General features: G+C 45.2%; 1 non-coding gene across 1 annotated transcript; it reads left to right on the forward strand.

Annotated features, from left to right (window-relative positions):
- The first annotated feature begins 5,241 nt into the window (after positions 1–5,241).
- On the forward strand, positions 5,242–5,315 carry trnat-agu (transfer RNA threonine (anticodon AGU)). Its single transcript has one exon. It is a non-coding gene; the product is annotated as a tRNA-Thr (tRNA).
- The last annotated feature ends 1,231 nt before the right edge of the window (positions 5,316–6,546 follow it).

Consider the following 6,546-nt stretch of genomic DNA (forward strand, 5'->3'; position numbering starts at 1 on the left):
GCGATAGCAAGCAAGAGAGTTAGATATCGAGAGTCATAGATACATAGATAGATAGATGGATGGATGGATGGACGGCAAGGCAAGCATCTGAATGACAGTGGTCCGTGATCTGCTGTTATGCTACTATGCTACTGACCATTGGGGGAGCGATAGCAAGCAAGAGAGTTAGATATCGAGAGTCATAGATACATAGATAGATAGATGGATGGATGGATGGACAGCAAGGCAAGCATCTGATTCACAGTGGTCCGTGATATGCTGTTATGCTACAATGCTACTGACCATTGGGGGAGCGATAGCAAGCAAGAGAGTTAGATATCGAGAGTCATAGATACATAGATAGATGGATGGATGGATGGACAGCAAGGCAAGCACCTGATTGACAGTGGTCCGTGATCTGCTGTTATGCTACTATGCTACTGACCATTGGGGGAGCGATAGCAAGCAAGAGAGTTAGATACCGAGAGTCATAGATAGATAGCTAGCTAGATAGATAGATAGATGGATGGATGGACGGCAAGGCAAGCATCTGATTGACAGTGGTCCGTGATCTGCTGTTATGCTTCTATGCTACTGACCATTGGGGGAGCGATAGCAAGCAAGAGAGTTAGATATCGAGAGACATAGATACATAGATAGATAGATGGATGGATGGATGGACGGCAAGGCAAGCATCTGATTGACAGTGGTCCGTGATCTGCTGTTATGCTACTATGCTACTGACCATTGGGGGAGCGATAGCAAGCAAGAGAGTTAGATATCGAGAGTCATAGATAGATAGATAGATAGATGGATGGTTGGATGGACGGCATGGCAAGCATCTGAATGACAGTGGTCCGTGATCTGCTGTTATGCTACTATGCTACTGACCATTGGGGGAGCGATAGCATGCAAGAGAGTTAGATATCGAGAGTCATAGATAGATAGATAGATAGATGGATGGACGGCAAGGCAAGCATCTGATTGACAGTGGTCCGTGATCTGCTGTTATGCTACTATGCTACTGACCATTGGGGGAGCGATACCAAGCAAGAGAGTTAGATATCAAGAGTCATAGATAGATACATAGATAGATGGATGGATGGATGGACGGCAAGGCAAGCACCTGATTGACAGTGGTCCGTGATCTGCTGTTATGCTACTATGCTACTGACCATTGGGGGAGCGATACCAAGCAAGAGAGTTAGATATCAAGAGTCATAGATAGATAGATAGATAGATAGATAGATAGATGGATTGATGGACAGCAAGGCATGCATCTGATTGACAGTGGTCCGTGATCTGCTGTTATGCTACTATGCTACTGACCATTGGGGGAGCGATAGCAAGCAAGAGAGTTAGATATCAAGAGTCATAGATAGATAGATAGATAGATGGATGGACGGCAAGGCAAGCATCTGATTGACAGTGGTCCGTGATCTGCTGTTATGCTACTATGCTACTGACCATTGGGGGAGCGATAGCAAGCAAGAGAGTTAGATATCGAGAGTCATAGATAGATAGATAGATGGATGGATGGATGGACGGCAAGGAAAGCACCTGATTGACAGTGGTCCGTGATCTGCTGTTATGCTACTATGCTACTGACCATTGGGGAGCGATAGCAAGCAAGAGAGTTAGATATCGAGAGTCATAGATAGATAGATAGATAGATAGATGGATGGATGGATGGACGGCAAGGCAAGCACCTGATTGACAGTGGTCCGTGATCTGCTGTTATGCTACTATGCTACTGACCATTGGGGAGCGATTGCAAGCAAGAGAGTTAGATATCGAGAGACATAGATACATAGATAGATAGATGGATGGATGGATGGACGGCAAGGCAAGCATCTGATTGACAGTGGTCCGTGATCTGCTGTTATGCTACTATGCTACTGACCATTGGGGAGCGATTGCAAGCAAGAGACTTAGAAATCGAGAGACATAGATACATAGATAGATAGATGGATGTATGGATGGACGGCAAGGCAAGCATCTGATTGACAGTGGTCCGTAATCTGCTGTTTTGATAATATGCTACTGACCATTGGGGGAGCGATAGCAAGCAAGAGAGTTAGATATCGAGAGTCATAGATAGATAGATAGATAGATGGATGGATGGACGGCAAGGCAAGCACCTGATTGACAGTGGTCCGTGATCTGCTGTTATGCTACTATGCTACTGACCATTGGGGGAGCGATAGCAAGCAAGAGAGTTAGATATCGAGAGTCATAGATAGATAGATAGATAGATGGATGGATGGATGGACGGCAAGGCAAGCACCTGATTGACAGTGGTCCGTGATCTGCTGTTATGCTACTATGCTACTGACCATTGGGGGAGCGATAGCAAGCAAGAGAGTTAGATATCGAGAGTCATAGATAGATAGATAGATAGATGGATGGATGGATGGACGGCAAGGCAAGCACCTGATTGACAGTGGTCCGTGATCTGCTGTGATGCTACTATGCTACTGACCATTAGGGGTGCAATAGCAAGCAAGAGAGTTAGATATCGAGAGTCATAGATAGATAGATAGATAGATAGATGGATGGATGGATGGAAAGGCAAGCATCTGATTGACAGTGGTCCGTGATCTGCTGTTATGCTACAATGCTACTGACCATTGGGGGAGCGATAGCAAAGCAAGAGAGTTAGATATCGAGAGTCATAGATAGATAGATAGATAGATAGATAGATAGATGGATGGATGGATGGATGGACGGCAAGGCAAGCACCTGATTGACAGTGGTCCGTGATCTGCTGTTATGCTTCTATGGTACGGACCATTGGGGGAGCGATAGCAAGCAAGAGAGTTAGATATCGAGAGACATAGATACATAGATAGATAGATGGATGGATGGATGGACGGCAAGGCAAGCACCTGATTGACAGTGGTCCGTGATCTGCTGTTATGCTTCTATGCTACTGACCATTGGGGGAGCGATAGCAAGCAAGAGAGTTAGATATCGAGAGACATAGATACATAGATAGATAGATGGATGGATGGATGGACGGCAAGGCAAGCATCTGATTGACAGTGGTCCGTGATGTGCTGTTATGCTACTATGCTACTGACCATTGGGGGAGCGATAGCAAGCAAGAGAGTTAGATATCGAGAGTCATAGATAGATAGATAGATAGATGGATGGATGGATGGACGGCATGGCAAGCACCTGATTGACAGTGGTCCGTGATCTGCTGTTATGCTACTATGCTACTGACCATTGGGGGAGCGATAGCAAGCAAGAGAGTTAGATATCGAGAGTCATAGATACATAGATAGATAGATGGATGGATGGATGGACGGCAAGGCAAGCATCTGAATGACAGTGGTCCGTGATCTGCTGTTATGCTACTATGCTACTGACCATTGGGGGAGCGATAGCAAGCAAGAGAGTTAGATATCGAGAGTCATAGATACATAGATAGATAGATGGATGGATGGATGGACAGCAAGGCAAGCATCTGATTGACAGTGGTCCGTGATATGCTGTTATGCTACAATGCTACTGACCATTGGGGGAGCGATAGCAAGCAAGAGAGTTAGATATCGAGAGTCATAGATACATAGATAGATGGATGGATGGATGGACAGCAAGGCAAGCACCTGATTGACAGTGGTCCGTGATCTGCTGTTATGCTACTATGCTACTGACCATTGGGGGAGCGATAGCAAGCAAGAGAGTTAGATACCGAGAGTCATAGATAGATAGCTAGCTAGATAGATAGATAGATGGATGGATGGACGGCAAGGCAAGCATCTGATTGACAGTGGTCCGTGATCTGCTGTTATGCTTCTATGCTACTGACCATTGGGGGAGCGATAGCAAGCAAGAGAGTTAGATATCGAGAGACATAGATACATAGATAGATAGATGGATGGATGGATGGACGGCAAGGCAAGCATCTGATTGACAGTGGTCCGTGATCTGCTGTTATGCTACTATGCTACTGACCATTGGGGGAGCGATAGCAAGCAAGAGAGTTAGATATCGAGAGTCATAGATAGATAGATAGATAGATGGATGGATGGATGGACGGCATGGCAAGCATCTGAATGACAGTGGTCCGTGATCTGCTGTTATGCTACTATGCTACTGACCATTGGGGGAGCGATAGCATGCAAGAGAGTTAGATATCGAGAGTCATAGATAGATAGATAGATAGATGGATGGACGGCAAGGCAAGCATCTGATTGACAGTGGTCCGTGATCTGCTGTTATGCTACTATGCTACTGACCATTGGGGGAGCGATACCAAGCAAGAGAGTTAGATATCAAGAGTCATAGATAGATAGATAGATAGATGGATGGATGGATGGACGGCATGGCAAGCATCTGAATGACAGTGGTCCGTGATCTGCTGTTATGCTACTATGCTACTGACCATTGGGGGAGCGATAGCATGCAAGAGAGTTAGATATCGAGAGTCATAGATAGATAGATAGATAGATGGATGGACGGCAAGGCAAGCATCTGATTGACAGTGGTCCGTGATCTGCTGTTATGCTACAATGCTACTGACCATTGGGGGAGCGATAGCAAGCAAGAGAGTTAGATATCGAGAGTCATAGATAGATACATAGATAGATGGATGGATGGATGGACGGCAAGGCAAGCACCTGATTGACAGTGGTCCGTGATCTGCTGTTATGCTACTATGCTATTGACCATTGGGGGAGCGATACCAAGCAAGAGAGTTAGATATCAAGAGTCATAGATAGATAGATAGATAGATGGATTGATGGACAGCAAGGCATGCATCTGATTGACAGTGGTCCGTGATCTGCTGTTATGCTACTATGCTACTGACCATTGGGGGAGCGATAGCAAGGAAGAGAGTTAGATATCAAGAGTCATAGATAGATAGATAGATAGATGGATGGACGGCAAGGCAAGCATCTGATTGACAGTGGTCCATGATCTGCTGTTATGCTACAATGCAACTGACCATTGGGGGAGCGATAGCAAGCAAGAGAGTTAGATATCGAGAGACATAGATACATAGATAGATAGATGGATGGATGGATGGACGGCAAGGCAAGCATCTGATTGACAGTGGTCAGTGATCTGCTGTTATGCTACTATGCTACTGACCATTGGGGGAGCGATAACAAGCAAGAGAGTTAGATATCAAGAGTCATAGATATATAGATAGATAGATAGATGGATGGATGGACGGCAAGGCAAGCATCTGATTGACAGTGGTCCGTGATCTGCTGCTATGCTACTATCAGCAGCAGCAGCTGCAGATTTGGCGCCGTGGCTTAGTTGGTTAAAGCGCCTGTCTAGTAAACAGGAGGTCCTGTGTTCAAATCCCAGCGGTGCCTTATGCGGGCTTTGTGTGCTCCTTGCGAAGCTTGTGCTTCTGCTTTGTCGACCATCAGTTTTAGCAAGATAGGCTTATCGTAAAGCCATCAGAGGACGTAATGAACCGGAAAGCCAACTGGACAGACGCCGGTTTGTAAAGAAGAAGCAGAACCCAAAGGACACGCGCTACGCGCACCTAACGGCCAACGTCCAATTCCCATTGCCGCCCTTGGACTGTCGGAACAGGGAAATTGTTGCTCCCGTCAACCTTACGTTTTCACCTCTGTGTGCTTCCTCTGTTGCAGCCTGCATCCAGATTTTGTTTTGTTTTGTTTTGTTTTGTTTTGTTTTGTTTTGTTTTGTTTTGTTTTGTTTTGTTTTGTTTTGTTTTGTTTTGTTTTGTTTTGTTTTGTTTTGTTTTGTTTTGTTTTGTTCCTTACACCTGAGTGTAGGCACTGTGGAATGGGAGAGTCCTAGCACCGTAGCTTAGTTGGTCAAAGTGCCTGTCTTGTAAACAGGAAACCCTGGGTTCGACTCCCAGGGTTTCAAGTTCATAGTTGCCAGAAATCATTTCCAGCACACGATTTTCTTTGTCGATGAATGCAACATACGTGACCATTGGGGGAGCGATAGCAAGCAAGAGAGTTAGATATCGAGAGTCATAGATAGATAGATAGATAGATAGATGGATTAACGGCAAGGCAAGCACCTGATTGACAGTGGTCCGTGATCTGCTGTGATGCTACTATGCTACTGACCATTGGGGGTGCAATAGCAAGCAAGAGAGTTAGATATCGATAGTCATAGTTAGATAGATGGATGGAAGGATGGCAAGGCAAGCATCTGATTGAAAGTGGTCCGTGATCTGCTGTTATGCTACTATGCTACTGACCATTGGGGGAGCAATAGCAAGCAAGAGAGTTAGATATCAAGAGTCATAGATAGATAGATAGATAGATGGATGGACGGCAAGGCAAGCATCTGATTGACAGTGGTCCGTGATCTGCTGTTATGCTACTATGCTACTGACCATTGGGGAGCGATTGCAAGCAAGAGAGTTAGATATCGAGAGACATAGATACATAGATAGATAGATGGATGGATGGATGGACGGCAAGGCAAGCATCTGATTGACAGTGGTCCGTAATCTGCTGTTTTGATAATATGCTACTGACCATTGTGGGAGCGATAGCAAGCAAGAGAGCAAGATATTGAGAGTCATAGATAGATAGATAGATAGATGGATGGATG

The sequence above is a fragment of the Amia ocellicauda genome, chromosome 2 (genome assembly GCF_036373705.1).
Source record: "Amia ocellicauda isolate fAmiCal2 chromosome 2, fAmiCal2.hap1, whole genome shotgun sequence".
In the NCBI taxonomy this organism is placed as follows: domain Eukaryota; kingdom Metazoa; phylum Chordata; class Actinopteri; order Amiiformes; family Amiidae; genus Amia; species Amia ocellicauda.